Source organism: Dysidea avara, chromosome 1, assembly GCF_963678975.1.
Source record: "Dysidea avara chromosome 1, odDysAvar1.4, whole genome shotgun sequence".
In the NCBI taxonomy this organism is placed as follows: domain Eukaryota; kingdom Metazoa; phylum Porifera; class Demospongiae; order Dictyoceratida; family Dysideidae; genus Dysidea; species Dysidea avara.
The window spans coordinates 6,595,199-6,613,290 of NC_089272.1; the positions used below are offsets into that span (position 1 = coordinate 6,595,199).

An 18,092-nucleotide genomic window follows, 5' to 3' on the forward strand; every position below is an offset into this window, starting at 1 on the left:
TCAAATACTATGAATAGTGTATTCACCTAATAAACATTCATGCTATGGCATAGGAGAATAACCAGGCATAATCCAGGGTGCCAAGAAGTGTTCTTCCATTTTTAGGATCATCTACAAGAGTGATAGTCATATTAACTGGAACCCATAACAACATTACACATGTACATTACACATACATGTTACACTTTCACACCTCGGATCAAAGGAGCTGTCCAGGCTACATTTCGTATGTAGCCCAGTTAGCCAGGCTACATACAAAATGTAGACCGGGCTACAACTGGGCAGTGATTATATAGACATCGAGGCCAAAATCGATTCTGGGGATAGATTAAAACTCATGTGATTAGGATGCATGACTTGGATTTTGCCATGAAAACCATTCAGACAGAGGGTGTTTTGTTATCCTTGCCATCCTATGAGTTGAAAAGCATTGGGCTAAGGCGAAAACTAATGATATAACTTATTTATCAATCGGTTCTGCACATTTTCGAATGAGGACTTGCTCCCATCACAAGCAATTACTCTGCATGTAGTAACCACTCTACAAGCAAGCTTACCTGTCTAGGCCTTTATTGAATTCCATACTTTTTCCATATGATTAAAATGTTAAACTAGCATAACCGAAATTCTCCATGATATCTCAGGGATATGTTTCTTTATCATAACCAAACGTAACCAAAACGTACTAGCTGCTGACCCATAATCAAAAATTTTAAGTATGCATATACAATACATCCAGTGGCTGCACTCATACTGGCTTGGGTGATTGATCAGCCTGATAAGTGTTACATATTAGCTGTAACACAGGGCATTCCGGCTTTGCCTAATATGTATGCCCGTGGGTTGCAGGCCTGAGGACTTGCATATCAGTTTATTAACACTTCCTTTCCTATACATAAGGTAGGCAAGAATCATCTGTTTTGTGGTTGTTCTACTAGGGTGCTAATTACATGCACACATTATGTATGTACTCAACCTTATTGGAGACATGAGAGAGAGCAAACAAATGTACAGTAACAATATTGGAATAAACTACAGGTGCTTACATTTGCAGCCATAACTTTCATTTGCATTGGTTTACAGAGTTGGGGTTTGGCTTAAAATCACCAATTGGCAAATTGCTCAAGGAAAATGCAAATCACACAAGATATGTGACTGAATTTTTAGAAAAACATTTCAAATTGTACATTAGAATTCTCGAGATAAACTTGCATTTTTTTCTTTGTAGCTTGCATGATTTTGCCAACTTTTTGTAATTTTCATCTTTCTCAAAACACAAACAGTTGCTGACACAGTCACAAATTCTATCTGTTTCACACACAACCATCATGGGTGAGTTTCTAATAGTTGGTTACATATTCTAACTGTAATGTAGTTTATCACATCAACAATATTGCCAAGTACATAGCAATGTGTCACAACTAATGTGCACACTAGGAAGATACACAAATTAAAAAATTTCGATCCATCCTAACAAAAGCTACAATTTTCACCGTGATCACATCAAATTATTGTAGTTAACATACATTTCCCAGAGTTGTCTAGTACTTGTAAAATAATATGGTTTTCATGTGTCATGGCATGACCATGCAGTGGCAGATCCAGGAGGGGGCACAAAGTACATGTGCCCCCCTCCCCTTCATCTCTTTAAAAAAAAAAAAATGCATACAAGATTGAGATACTCTAATAGAGCACTCAATCACTCTAATAAAGCAGTCACAGTGTTTATGAAGCTACGAATAAGGATCTCAATAAGGATCTCAATAAGGATCTCAATAAGGATCTCAATAAGGATCTCAATAAGGATCTCAATAAGGATCTCAATAAGGATCTCAATAAGGATCTTATATACTTTATATACATTTGGTAAAGGACAACCATTATTGCTGCGACCTTTTTTTTTTTTGGTCTTTAATTTTTTTTCAGCAAAGTGCACCCCTCCCATTCCAAACTCTGGATCCGCCCCAGGTGTGATGGATGGCTAAATTGGACCTACAGCCAATTCGGGTGAGTTTTATTATTATCACCAGCAAAGCCCACCAGGGGAAATATTAACACACTAATGTACACTACAATCACATGTTATTATATTGAAAGATCAATTGTATATATATGGAATTGGTCCATTGAATGAATGTTCTGGATAATATATTTTTATACATGATTGTGGTAGGTGGTGAGTATCAGATGGCTACATGGCCAAGAACCTCCAGCCTAAACATTCAAATTGCATGAAAGAAAGTGACACCTGGGAAACTGTATGCAGCAATATATCCCACCTGTGAAATTTTGTGTCCCAGCCAGTCAGGGGAATTACAAGGCACCAGATCATTCCCTGTGGCTGGCACACATTTCAAGAAACATGAAAAACAACCAATTAAGTGGTGAAATATTTGTAATGAAATGTGTAGTGCATTGGTGTGAAAGTTTTACTTTAATGGTCTGTGTATATACGTCAACGTTGAAACCGGGTCACTACTGCTGACCCGGATGACCCACTGACTTGGATAGCAATCCGGGTCAGACCCGGATTTGACCCGAATGTGACCCGGATTTGACCCGGATGTGACCCGGATTAATTAAAGCCGAGACGTGTTTCGGCTAGTCTCAAGCGAGCGAATGAGTCTACATTTTGAGCGTTCGATTCGTGTTGAGTAAATATTGCAACTTCAGCCTACTGTGGGTGAAGACCAAAAAAAAAAAAAAAAAGAGTCTTCACCTATACTGACAATAGCTACCCCTCACCATAGATACCCTCAATTTCGTGCTACATACTACACTTACTAACAAATGAGCGTGGCTGAGCGTATGTTGGTAATGCGATAAGTGGGCATGGCTCACGAAAGAGCTACGCGATAGCGTTTATAAGTTTCCACGTCGTCAAACGAACAATTTCGTTTCTCACGTGATCCAATCCGGGTCAGACCCGGATAAATTGTAAACCGGGTCAGACCCGGATAACCCCACCCGGTTTCAACGCTGATATACGTACAGTGATCAGATTCAGAAATTCAGTATCTCACAGTGTTAGCTACATACATACACACATACGTACATACATTTGACCCTCACCAAATGGTTCCCATCCCTTACACCTATTAGAAGGGTTAGCACATGTCTCAGTAGCATCACAGTCTGGATGTAGTGTACTCTGTAGAAGAAACATTTACAGTGTTTATAAGCAAGTACATGTGAGTAGGGATCAAGTGTATGAAACAAATTAATGAGGTCACATATGATACTAGTGGACATTTAATTCCTCCTTCAATCATATACAACCTGTAATAGTAGCTTTAGCCATGATTAAGATAGGGGTTAGATGTTCACTAGTGTGGCTGCATGTGTGGCTGGTGTTAATGTGATGACAATTTGTTGTAGGTGTTCAGTGGCGTAGCTACCATTGAGGCAATCGAGGCAGCTGCCTTGGTAAAAAATGCTCAACAACAGGCTGAGCAGGCCTGAATTTTGGCATCCCGGATTTTCTACTCAAACATTACTAGACAGCATTACTGTACCACACATAATAGAATCTATTGCTGTAGTACTAATCAGGGCTGGAGCCCATAGTGACAAGGTGCTGGACCACTTTCAGCTACTCAGTTAAATTCAGTTGTAAAAAATCGAGATACTCTAATAGAGCAGTCATCGTAATATACTCTAATAGAGCATTCAGTACAGATTATAGCCACTGTTCTTATTACACTGCTTGGTCTAAATCATTTACATTTATGTTAATTGTCTTTGTATTACTTTTCAAAAGTTCCATTGAGTCAACTGCATGCATGGTATTGCATTGAGCTCATTGTTCATGCATATATCATATGCATCAGCAGTTACAATCAAAAAATAGCCTCCACATGCTATTTCAGAGCATAGACTATATTTTCAAATTTTCCTTGAGGGAGCATGCCTCCAAACTCCCCAGCTAGCACATGCAGTTGAGCATCACATGAAAGTCTGACAGATCAATAAAAAGTATAGCATGTATGACTATGACCTCCATTGCAGTCCACAGATGACCTGAATCTCTGGAGTAAGTTGTGTTGAATGCAATTAAATTAGTGTAATAATTGAAGCATAGGAGCTGTACTGTAGCATTAACTAAGTTGGAGCATTATTTATGGCACGTAGAAAACGCTCTGAATCTTTCTTCCATCCAACCAGAGTGTCAACCTGCAAATGTTGTACTACCCATACTTGAAAGTAATTTTGTGAATCAGTTGAATCAGAAGCAGACTTTCTCAATTAGGTCAATGTATAAACTTTGCCTCGGTAAAAAAATTTTCCTAGCTACGCCACTGGGTGTTTCACAATAGTCAATTGGCATTGGATCAGGAGCATCAAGTGCTCTAGTGAAGGATGCCATGGCCTAGTTGTGATTCAAAGACCCCAACTACCTGCTGATAATAGCTGCCCTCCACCAACTAAATCTCCTTATTTATAACTACATATGTAGCTTGCTACACTGCTTCTCTGAAGAATACTGTGATTGCTGAATTTAGGGGATCCAAGCCCCCTCCATTATCTTTTTACAGAGGCTACAGCCCCCCTTGCCCCCCTTTCTCTGCCACTCCTGTTACACATGTACATACCTATGGTACATACCAACGTTGAAACCGGGTCACTACTGCTGACCCGGATGTGACCTGGATTGACCCGGATTAATCATAAAGCCGAGACGTGTTTCGGATAGTCTCAAGCGAGCGAACGAGTCTACATTTTGAGCGTTCGATTCGTGTTGAGGAAATATTGCAACTTCAGTCTAGCTGTAGGTCGAGCTGTAGGTTGAAGACCAAAAAAAAAAAAAAAAAAAGAAAGGTCTTCACCTACTGACAATAGCTACCCCTCACCATAGATACCCTCAGTTTCGTGCTACATACTGCACTTACTAACAAATGGGCGTGGCTGAGCATATGTTGGTAATGCGATAAGTGGGCGTGGCTCATGAAAGAGCTACGTGATAGCGTTTATAAGTTTCCACGTCGTCAAACAAACAATTTCGTTTCTCACGTGATCCAATCCGGGTCAGACCCGGATGACCCGGAGAAAATGTGACCCGGATGACCCGACCCGGTTTCAACGCTGGTACATACATACAAGTATGTTAGCATCAGCATTGAAGCCAGGTCACTACTGCTGACCCGGATGATCCCCCTACCGGGATATAGATTAGCAAATCAGGTAAACCTGGATGTGACCCAGATTAATAAAAACTGAGGCATGTGCCAAAAGCTACATTTTGAGCATTCCATCACCATATTAAAATGGGTAACTATATGTGAGGGGGCATAGGAAAAGGGACCTATAGAGACTTTTAACTCTTGAGTAAAAGTCAGTAAATTTTCGTTTATTGTTAGGATATTATAGTAAATTACATACAATAGGAAATCACACTTGTATTTAAATTCTTCATAACTTCATGAAACAATTGAGTATTGATTTGAAATTTTAAATATGAATAGCTGGTGAGTTGTAGAATTCTTTGATTACCATAACTCAAATTCCATGTTAACCACCGTAGGTCCTTTTTCCTATGCCCCCTCACATATGATAACTATACAAGCAAGTAACAATCAGTCGGTGGACTTGGACTTGGTTCATAGATAGCAAAACTCGTTTACTATAAGTTGGTGTAGCTTTGTGCATACCTGCAAACTTCAGCAGTGTATTGAAACTGAATATCACATTCTTGATAAGTAGCTGTGGCTCACAGAAGCTTTTTCATAATTATTGGCTTGTACAATCACTGTGTATATTTATGATTTGCACATCAAACACTAATCAATTAGTGGGTGTGGCTCCTCATAAACCTGCAGGCAGTAGCTGACATGGATGGATTCATACATACATACAGACTGAAATACACCTACTGATAAATGGGCCTGGCTTCACATAAGCCTACAGACTGTAACACATAATCCCTATATGAGTGGGTGTGGCTCATGAAAGGACTAGATTATAAAGCATAACGTGTTTAAATGTTTCCACATTACCACACCAATTAATTCATTTCACATGTGATATAATCTGGGTGAGACCTGGATAATTTATTAAGTGGGACAGACCTGGACAAAATGGGACTTGGTTGACCCAAGTAGGTGTCAACATACATAGTTCACATGTATCACAAATGTATGCACACAGTCAGTGGCATACCCAGGAATTTTAAAAACAGGTTTCCATTGCAGCTAAGTGACTGTTCTATTAGAGTAGTTATTATTGCCTGATTGCTTTATTAGAGTCTCTACTAAGCATATGAGAAACTATTGTTCAACTTAGTATACTGTGTCCTATTCCATGTTTGGTTCCTGATTTTGAATGCTTGAAGCCTTAATATATTAATATTCTAACAAAGCAGTTTCCTGAAACTACTAGAAACCCTCTGGGCATGTCCCCAGGTGTTGATAGAGTACAAACAGAACATTGTATGGCACACATTATAATCCCAATACAATTTTCACCTTAACAACACTGATTGGTTTCCTGTTCATATGGTAAGCAGCATAGCAACAGTAGGTCAGTAACATCACTGATATCTGGTAACTATAAAATGTAATTGTTGGTGGGTGCTCATGTAAGGTAAATAACATTTAGTAGCAACATGAAATGATAATGCATGTAAACACATCTGGGGTATAGTGACAAGTTGTGTTACTAGCTTAACATTAAGTACCATATAGATTATTGTGAACTCTGTAGCAATTGCACCATACAACCCCTTGTATGTATCTTAGTAACTAGGGCTGAAACAAATGCTGCAAATACTCAAATACTTGTTAAGAATTTTAGTACTCTGATAGTAAAATTGGTACTCAAGTACTCATTAAGATCATGTGAGCCGATGCATTTGCCATAAGGGAGTGACATAATTGCTTGTCAGGAATACTAACACCAGTACTTTAATGCAGTGCTTGCTTGTATCATTGTTCTTACTTGAAAAGCTATAAAGTGTTTGAAGTCAGTATCAATATATCAAATGGGTATGACTACAAGTAACTAGTATTCGTGAGTACTCGATCATTAACCCTAGGGAGTACTTGAATGCTAAAAAACCATGATCGTTTCAGCCCTACTTGTAACACCTAATCTACTATATGTTTTTAAAATATTGAACCTAGACGTATATTTCAAACATGGGTCAACAGTGTGAATAGTATACACAACACATAAGCATAATGACACAAGTGTGGTAGCTAATGAAATATAGTTCTGGTCTTGCCCAATACTGTAAGGGACTGGTGCATTGCTAACCATTTAATCATGACGCAATCAAGAATTAAGGCCAATGAAACTCGACTACTAGTTTCTCGCTCAGATTTTTGAAAATTTGATGCTGGCAGGCGGTTATTATTCATTATTTTCCAAAAGCACAACACATATCCCAAACATGAAGATTTCTGCCAAAAAATTCAGTGAGAGATCTACATTGATTACTCTTGCATTAAATAGCTAAAGTATGTTACTAGAATATTCAGTTATTTCTGTAACTACTAAACAAGTGATTTTTCCATTAGAGTATAACTGATTGCTCTATTAGAATAAAAGTGACTGCTCTATTAGAGTATTTCAATATGAAATACCAATAATGAAATTCCATGTGGCAGGTGTATCAAAAGCATGCGGGTGATGAAGCAAAACTGCTAATCAAGTTTCATTGGCCTAACTGTCAAAGTGATACAGAGGCAATAATTGTGGCCAAGATTCACAGCTTATAGGAGCCAGCTGGGGAACTAACTCGGAGCCAAGCAGTTATGTATGACTCACAAAATTATTGTGTACAAAATTAGGGGTGGTGTTGAGGGTCAGAGGGCCATGTGTCATCATAGATATCTATGGTGCCATGACTGCCATCTAGGCAATCACAATTGCCAATATTATCCTCGCAAATATCTATGGTCATAATGTGAGGCTTACATTCTCCTCTTTGTCATCTGGTTGAGACGTGACACCACACTCATCTGCTCAAACAACCACGAGCCCCAAGGTAATTGAGAGAGATGCACCCTCGCCTTCACCTCCGGTGCATCCTTCACCTCGACCTTTCATTGGTTACCTGTACCATAGATACTAGTACATAACTGATTTTCCTTGTCATCAACTTTTTATACCGTCCTCTGCTCGGTCCTCTACTCTTGCAGACATAACGTTTACAACCTGGCTAAGTCGGTATGTGCTTTTGCTGTTAACGGACCAGACGAGTCATGCGAGTCTGCGAGTGTTGCTGTGTTGGCCAGGGCAGGGCGTGTAGAGGCATAGATTATATAGTCGTTACCCGGGATATGAAACGGAGTACTTCGCTTTTGACACTCCGTGTTGTTGAGGCGCTTAACTACAATGCACAGGTGATGGCAAACTCCTAAATGACTCGCTAAAAGAACTATTTGAAGGTGAGCTAAGATAAAAATAAGGTAGTTATTACCAAGCTACATTCTTTATCCTCGTTTTTTTTTTTATCCAATTTATAGCACAGCTACCAGTGGTCAAACGTTAAGGCCACTCCAATTGGTAATTATGTTTCTGGTCCACCGCCCGCATCCTTTTTTGGAGAATGTGAAATTTCAGAAATACATGGGAAAAAATGCCCGCATCAGCTTTTTGAAAAACCTGGATTTCAGAAACAAATATTGGGCCACAACAAGTATGCTAAATCTAACTATCTAACTATCTAAGTATTTTATCAGTGAAAACCTGCAAGAAATGGGCGGAGTGTATAGTACAGATCGATATACTCTAATAGAACATTCAGTGAATCACAAAAAAAATACTCTAATTGAGCAGTCACTTCATTGTTGCTGAATTCCGCCCGCCCGCACCTAAAACTGATTTTCAAAGGAACAGAAACATAATTACCAATTGGAGTGGCCTAATAGCCGCTAGACCTTACAGAAAACTAGGAGAACTGTGTACATATTCTGGTGACTCAGTCACCGGAATTCATGGCACTTATAAGCACCTTCCCGAGCAGATGTATAACAGCATGAGAGGAGCATGATCTGGCTACTGTAGTTGCTGTATGAAAGCATATGGCACTATCTATGCCGACACGCATTCCGGACTAACTGGTCTTCGCACTTCAGTGACTGCTCCTGGCGCTGATGGGTTTTGTGTCGTACAAGACATAGACGACATTCGAATCTGTGACATTACAAGAACAGATCTAAGGAACAGTAAGATGATGCCTTATGCTACATGCGATGCTACACCCATATCATGTGAATGAACACCTGAAAAGTGGAAGAGGTAGTTACAGTAGTTTATACAAATGGAGTGTGCGATAATCGAGATGGTACTGTTTCATATCCCTGATAAAGATATAGTCTGTGTCACTGTGTAATCACCATTAACTAAGACAATGCAACCAGATTTGCCTGAACAACAGGCATGAATGTAACATCTGCTAAAGAATTGGTGTAGCTGCGTGAAACCGTAGAGTGGGGGTGTTTATTATCTATGGTGAAGCATATGGTGACATCATTTGTCGCTTGCTTCATCTAGAGTGTACCGGATTGCATTCATTTCCAACCAACCTCTGCAATTAAGCCTTTTCACAAGGTACTGGTGGAAAATGTATTGTACCAGAGATGCAATTAATGACATGATCAAACGATCGATGCCGCATGGTCATGGATGCAACCTCATAAATGGAATACCTCTGAGATTCACTAGTGGTAGATAGACATGCAAAGTTTCTTGAATGAATGACTGAACTCCAAGTGGCCGATGTAAAAATAATTTGAAGGACAGTTATATTTTATTACATTTTTCTACATACAGTGTGTTATATCACAATTATTGTGCTACAATTACATATACAACATGAGTACTTCCATTTTACTGCTAGAAGTGCATGTGGTCAACTGACTACTGATTTACAAGTTGTGTTTCACAGTAAACGTTGGTATATGATGTACATGCAGATTTGAACAGCATATATATTATCACGTGGCCAGGTTGTACATGATGGCACTCTGTAGATAGCAGTGGAGACTACCATTAGCCTGACCATTAAAAAGTACAGCATCACCACTGACAACATATAGTGCTATTGTATTATGATGTCAGGTATGTGTCATCTAGGGAAGTGTAATCAAAAAATTTCATCACTTGCCGAAGTCAGATATATATGATGAGATCCACTAAAACTGTTGAATAGCTCTCAAAAATGCAACTAGACAATTTAAAGTTTAGAAGACAAAGGCAACCTGGCTGCTCTATTAAAAGCAGCTGAATTGATGTTTCACATCTTTTGTAGTGCTAAATCACCTTCAGTAGTTACCGGCCAAAGCAGGCAGCTACCTCCATTGCTTCAGTGGTAGCTACACAACCTTCCTTTATTGGAATGGCAGGTTGTTTTCTACTAAATGTATCTGTATAACAAATTAGTGTAATAAATACAACACACATAGAAGTGTAAAAATACATCACACATAATGAGTGAATTCTGTGAGTCATAGAAACAATCACCAGTAACACAACACTTTATTATATGGCTCATCTCAAACTATAACAACAGTAGATAACTTTCAATATAAAAATTATTGAATTAGTACCAGCAGTTCACCTTGGCAGGTCCACAAAAATTTCTTGTTGCTATTAACAACTCTTACAAACAGCAGTCCACAACCAGACGTACCAGGATGAAATCAATAATATAACCAGTTATTATTAATCTTGGGTGAGTTCTTTACAGTAGAAAAGCATCGGACTGTCTAAATAGAAGCGTTATTGCAATGAATTTGGTACACAAAAATAGGCATGATCCGCTTCGCCCCAATTTCTCATAAATTCCATAGAAACGTCAAAACACGGCTGAATTTACCGCTTCTTTTTAGCAGCATGGTCTTTCAGTTACTTAAACTCACTTTTAAACGAACAAACAATGGAGTAGAGTCGGTAGTTTTGCTTCACCATCAAGCAAGAACGAGGAGCGCATAGAAATAATTAACAACACGGATGCGGAATTTGGAATGTATTGTTGCTATTGGAGTGCGCGGTTACGTTTCATATCCCGGGTAACGACTATATAATCTATGGTAGAGGGGTGTGCACTTTTAAGCTGCAGAAACGCGCGCAAGATAATATTTTGTAGGCTCTTAGTTTGCACGCGTCGAATATCTGTTTGCACCCGTCCCGTCATATGTTGACTGTATACCATCGTTATGACAGTGTGTGTATGTCTGTATGTGATATGTTAGCAGTGATAAGGTGTTATACTGTGATGACGATTCTTGTAAGTGCGCACTATGTCATGTTTTGTATCTACAGGCAGTTCAGAGTAGAATTGGGAGACATCACACACATAACATCAAACAACTGAGAAATCTCAACGCTGCTGTGTCCTACACTGATAAGGTACCTATCATATGTTATGAAATAGTAAGTCAACATATGTGGTGTACAGTATATCACATATGCATAAAGGTGACATTTCATTGCACAATGTTTTGGTAACATACCTTGCTGCTTAGCTTACTCTGTATAGTGTTCAACTTAGCATATAACAGTAGCGGCAACAACGAAAAGGTGCAACTTGTTTGAACTGTTGTACAGCTTTCTAGAGATCAGAAGTCTTATCTTGTCACAATTTTTCCACGTATTTCCAGATACTAATTAAACATTACCTCATTCTGAATATTCTATGTACTACAAGTTTTTGCTCTTGAAAACATATAGGATGTTACTGAGTTGCAGACCCCTCACATATGGTGTCCAAGGGTAGCTACTAGACTTGTGGAAAATATTATTCAATATCAGTTCTCGGAATAGTGGCATAATCTCATGTCGGTAAAACGTTGATATTTGGTAATCTATGGCAATGGATACTTGAGCAACTGATTTCTCCTTTCCTCACTTTTATTTTACTTCACTCCTTTCAATAATGATATTTCTGGCTCAGTACAACTCTGGTTCTGTTAGCACTTGCATCAACATAATATTATTCAGGGAGAAGCTGTGAATAAGAGCAACTTATATGTTGGAATACTCAGAATTGAATTTTCCAATTGCACATACTGTACCTTAATCCACTACCTATTCTATTATGGTTATAAATTGTTAGTGTGTGCTAAATGTGTTTCTATTCTGTAGTTCTACAAAGATGTTCTGAAATTAGGAGAATTAGCAAAATTTGGTAAGTAATTATTGTTATTGAGCAGGTAATTTACACATTCTGCTTGTAGCATATTTGTTGTGGGTGGAGTTTGCTGCTGAGGCAATGGTGAAGAAGTTGTATATCATGACTTTAGGCCGTCTAGCTGAATACTGCAGACTGAGAGTTGGTACGTATGCAGACTACAAAATTGACAGTAGCATGTTAGCGTTTATAGAGTATCTAGTGGAAATGACTCACAGTATTGGGAATTTAACACTTCTTGCAATTTCATATGAATGCGTAGTGTGGATGCATACACATGCATGTTTTTATAAGCGATTAATCTGGTACCACAATAGTGGTGGATACCCATATCATGCCTCAGACTGCTGTAAACGTGACAAATTTCTTTTACAAGGTGGTAGCATACAGTAGGTTATTTCACCTCGAGAATGGCAAAATATAACAGACATGCATGCACAACCACACTACGCATTTCGCACGGACTGTGAAATTCCCTGTACCTGTTTGTACCAGTGTATCTACCTCTCACAGGTACACTATTGCTAAAACATATTCGCTGAACAGATGAAGGACATTATCTACTTGTGAGTTGTAGTAATATGTTACAGTGACGTAGGTCCTACACATTTGTATACAGTGAAGAGTGAACTAATATGGGGGAATGGTGTTCAACTGAAGAGTATATAAAATCCAACTACCACTTCATTTATGGTTTAACCTCTCTTGTCCGGCCTGTCTTGTACATTCTACTGTCTGTATCTCAGAAATGTCCATTGCTATGATATGCATGCTGATATGCTAAGTATAACTGACTTATAAATTATGATATTTTTGCTATATATACGTATAACAGATAATGCTATGGGGAATTCACCACAGAGCAGTCATGGTCATTCCCTGTATGGGTTGCACAAATGTAGCAACTTAGTGGTAGTTAAATAAACAAGCCACTAAATAAGTAAATAGCAACATTTAGGCTCCCTCCTTGTGTTTTCATCCAACCCAAACTTCATTACTGTCAATAGACTACAAGCTACATGACTAATTTTGGCTTTCCACACAATGGAGGTGCCCAGATACTGTAATAGAACTAGGGACAAGTGAGGTTCTGCTATATACACAGGACTTTGTTCAAATACTCTACAGTGTAGATACCTACTTGTTGAGTATACTCTAATTGAGCAGTTACTGTAGTTTGGTGACGTGACTGTCAGAAACCTCCTTGTCAGAGTATCCATGGATGACAAAATAACAATAGTCATCCACTTATCCATCATACCTCAGACATTGTATTTATACCATGCTTGAAACCACATGTTACTGTGAGTGTCATGGCAGAGAACTTTAAAACTTGTATTGGTATTTATGATAATGTAATATTACTTAGTGTATTGTACACATGCGTATACATGCATGGTAAGAGTTGCAATTGTGGTATTGATACGAGTTAGTGCGTAGCATATCTGTATCCTTCCCTGTCTCGTCCATCCTTGGTCGAACCTCATGATTGGTATGCGTCATCCATACTAGTTATCACAACCCCGCTACATTTTTGGTGCTGTGACCAGGATTCATCAGATCACCAGTCCCTGAAAAGTATTCACCGTACTTATGAAATGATACTGTCATTACTTGATCAGTTGTATGAAAAGCTTCCTCTACTCCATCACCATGATGAATGTCAATGGCTATTGTACAGCACTCTCTGATGATATTTCAATCACTCCAGTATCACCAGAACAATGTCATTGACAAAGCAAGATCTCCTAATGGCTCTGACTTTTTGGCGTGATGTAGGCCACCAGACCAGTTGATGGCATATCAGCCTGTTGCTTGTTCAGTTTCACTGCAACCACGATTGATCCTTCTGCTGGGAGCTGGCAAAACTCATACATGCCATCAAACACTGGACAATCCTGAATCTTTGCATAAACTTTTGGTGCTCTGTAGTATTGTCAGGTCTGATGGTCTTCAACAACTTAATATAGTCATTACAGTGATAACGTGTCACCATAGATAATGTATACGTTCCTAATGGATTGGAAACGCCCGTTAAATTATTTTCCTATCCTAGTTACGGTGTGCCAAAACATTGGGAAATTTGTTGAGTGGCCGTTGGGCTTTCTCTCGCTTGTTTGAAGGCCAGTTTGAAGGCACGGACATTCCTTTTACATTGTTTATTGTGTTGTATTGTGTACCAAACAAGAACACAGCGCATCTGTGGGCACTGGGAGAAATATTGTTTGTGACAGGTGACAATGGCAGATACGCACCAGCTAATAATTCAGCAGCAGTACTATTAGCCAACTTTTTGTCACCACATTTACACAACCAAAGAAATGTGTGATACATTGAAATAGATTTTATGCTACAGTACTGCTCAGCTTGAGCTAAACAATAGCACAAAGTAGTGCCTGTTTTATGACGTTTTATCGAAGCAGTGGAAATATACAGTGATGAAGTGAATATCTAGCTAGCCTACTACCCCACTCTACCTGATACAAGTGGTGTAAACAGCAGCAAAGAAACAATGCTACACTTCCTGTTTCTTCAAGGAAATTTGCACAACCGTTTTGAAACACCATATTTCTGAATTTTCTTATGTTGTGTCCAGCTTCCAATTAGTGTGGGTGGCAACTAACCCAGCTGTAATCAACAAACACTAACTTGCTGGTTACAAGAACAGCAAAATCTTCCACCTGTCGAGGTCATAAAGTTTACGCTCATTGCAGTGTCATCTTCCTCGTTACTCCTGGCTGTCTCCAGTTTCAGGTCATAATGAGGGGCTACTGCTGCAGAGCCATCAATGTCATCCTTTAAAGCTCCCAGTCGAGATCTCTGCACACTTGACTAGCGAAACGCAGCGAAACAAGGGTAGCCCATGACGTCACTATGTAAATAATACAGGCGTTTTCAATCCATGTGACATACATTATCTATGGTGTCACTGTCATCTCTTCATAACTGGCCAATAGATCTTCATCTTTCTGTACAGCCCATAGTTGAGCAACAGGTTATGTGCCATATGGATCCGATGCGGCTTCATAGGCGGTGTCCCTGACCATAGTAGTAATTGCCAATGTTTCTGTCATAATAGTAGCACCCCAGCAGGGTGCAGAGTAGTCATCACACACACACACACACACACACACACACACACACACACACACACACACACACACACACACACACACACACACACACACACACACACACGCACGCACACACACACACTGTACTCCTCCTCTCGTAGGTGTGTGCTATCTATCCTGTCATTCCATTACAAATTTGTTGCAGAACTTTTCCCAGCAAAATAAAGCAGAGTGGTGAAACTGTCAATTTGCTACCAACATCAAAGTCAACTTGTTAATTATATGCATTCCTTTTACCACATCAAAAATTTTTAGCATTGCAGAGTGATGCTGTACCGCTGTACCGCCCATTAGGGAGGCCCCTGTATGTATAGCATTATTTTAATTGTCTGTGTATGTGATGTGTTAGAAGTGATGATTCTTATAAACACACACCATCATTTTACAGGCAGTTCAGAGTGGAGTTGGGAGATATCACACCATTAGAAGTCTTATAACTGAAAATACTCAACACTTCTCAGTCTACATCCACAAGGTTTGTACAGTGTACCATTCATGACACTAGTGAATATGTATGTAGTGTACATATGTGTAGTTAACATGTGATTACAATGTGTACAGCATACTGTGTATACAGTACAAATGTTTCAGTCCTATTTGTGCCATAGGACAGGACATACAGATTGAGCTGTATTTGTGGGGGACATATTGGAGAATCCTTAGGATGTCCACTTTATCCAACTGTATATGGCACCAAAAGGATAGGAAGGACTTAGCTGTATTGGTGGAACATATAGTACAGCCCTTAGGATGTCCACTCAGTCCTATAAGGGACCAAAAGGATAGGACATACAAGTAGAATTGAATTATAATAGTGGGGCATATAGGACACTTCTTAGGATGTCCATACTGTCCTACAGGCACAGTGGACATCCTACTTAGGACAATGGAAATCCGAAGGCAAACTTGTACGTGAGTGAAGGGGAGGAGGAACTTATAAAATGTCCGCTACTCTGTTACGTTGTAACTGTCACACTGTTACGTACATAGGGCATGTACTTAAACAATGTCCACTACTCTCTTATGTGTTACTGTTACACTGTTACATACATACAGTGGGGATATCCCTTTGTAACAGTGTAACAGTTACAATGTAACAGCATGACAGTGTAACAGTGTAACAGTCAATATCTTAGCATCTGGCTATCCCTATGCAATAGTGTAACAGTTACAAGGTAACAATGTGACAGTGTAACAACCAGTATCTTAGTATCTGGCTATTGTTACAGTGTAACAGTTACAATGTACATGTAACAGCGTGACAGTGTAACACCTTAAACCTGCCGTTACAGACAAGAGGATGTCGTTGCCCTAGCAAAAAAAAAATTAATGAAAGTTTAATAACAATTTCTCAGAAGAATTACTTTTGGTCCTATATAATGCCATATATATTATTATAAGCACTCATAACAAAGGAGCACAGGTCCAGCTCTAGGCATGACACAGAGCACTAGTAGCTATTATACTGGTTCACATTACAAGGGGGTGTCATGTAGAAACATGCTGTAGGGAGATCTGCAATCGCAGTCAAAGTCTTGACCGGCCGAAATTTTGCTTTGACCTGTGACTAAAGCCTTTTTTTCAATCTTTGACTGGTGACCTAGCAACGACATTTCAGTACTTTTTGTTTGTAAGTTGGAAATTTTTACCCTCGACTGTTGACTTGGCACGAATTTGATGGCCTTGACCTTTGACTTTGACTGCGGTTGCAGATGTACCTACAGTGAGCACCTGTATGTCACCCCCTTGCAGTATACTCACAGTATGGCATGATGTGACTACAGTAACTACTCTAGCTATTTCTACACACAACTGTAGCTACTTGAACCCCAAGCCCCAAGGTAGCTAAGATATAGCTACACCCTCGCCATTTCCTCCTAGTCCATTCCATCATCTACCCGATCATTTATCATCGCTCAAACTGCTGAGTTTATCTTTTTAGCTTTCTCTTAGATTATCTGCTATTCCTCCTTGCCATCAGCTTTTATGTTCTTGCAGACTTTGTGTGAAACAGACGAAAGTGAGGATGAAAGCACACACCAGAAGTGTACTTGTAGGTGCGCTGATAAAGGGAAAGGCATGCAAGACAATATTTTTGAAGGCATTTATTTTTGTTGCTCGTTGCTGCTAATATCCACCCTTCCCCATAGGCCATGTGTTGATAAAATTATTGTATACCATCATTATGATAGCATGTATGATATGTACGTGTGGAACATGTTAGTTGTGGTAAGCCTAGTGTTTTTCACTGTGACAATTCTTGTAAACGCATACCATATTTGTATTTACAGGCTGTTCAGAGTAGAAGTGGGAGACATCGCACTGCGAAACTGAAAGTTGTCACATTCTTCATAACCTATACTGACAAGGTATGAATGCTGGTTGTGACATGTTAGTAGATGATATGTAGTGTACATGTGTAGAGTCAACATGTGATAGGTAATATATCACAATGATACACACAAAGTGATGGTAGCTCCATATCTTCTTGTTGTGTGACTTGTACTATGTGTTTGTTCTGCTTACCAAATTGATGAGTTGCAAATTATCTGAGATTGAAAATTTTCGTACATTTCGTAGATCACCCTTCAGCTATGAAACTTTTCCTTTAGCCATTGCAATGATAACTGCCTAGCTACAGAAAAGTTTTCCTCTGCACACAACCTTTTCAACTAATTCGAGGAAGTTTATTTTTCAATGAATAAGTGGCTTTGGATGAGTGATGATAATGGCTTAACATTTGCCAATTAAATTCTGTCTTCACTAGTCTATCATCGAAAACCTTTAATATGGCTAGTTGTAAGGTGTGGCCCATACTGAGGAAG

The 18,092-nt window shown here is 39.1% G+C and overlaps 1 protein-coding gene, 1 long non-coding RNA gene and 1 pseudogene across 9 annotated transcripts in view; 1 reads left to right on the top strand and 2 right to left on the bottom strand.

Annotated features, from left to right (window-relative positions):
- LOC136254412 (N-alpha-acetyltransferase 50-like) overlaps nt 1-18,092 on the top strand; it is an 854,489-nt gene that overhangs the window by 755,292 nt on the left and 81,105 nt on the right. The gene's annotated exons all lie outside the window — the stretch shown is intronic.
- LOC136250473 (uncharacterized) lies at nt 10,371-11,005 on the bottom strand. Its single transcript, XR_010698561.1, has 2 exons — nt 10,562-11,005; nt 10,371-10,501 (listed from the first exon to the last, which is right to left on the bottom strand). It is a non-coding gene; the product is annotated as an uncharacterized lncRNA (long non-coding RNA).
- Nucleotides 13,649-15,214, bottom strand: LOC136240171 (histone deacetylase 1 pseudogene; annotated as a pseudogene).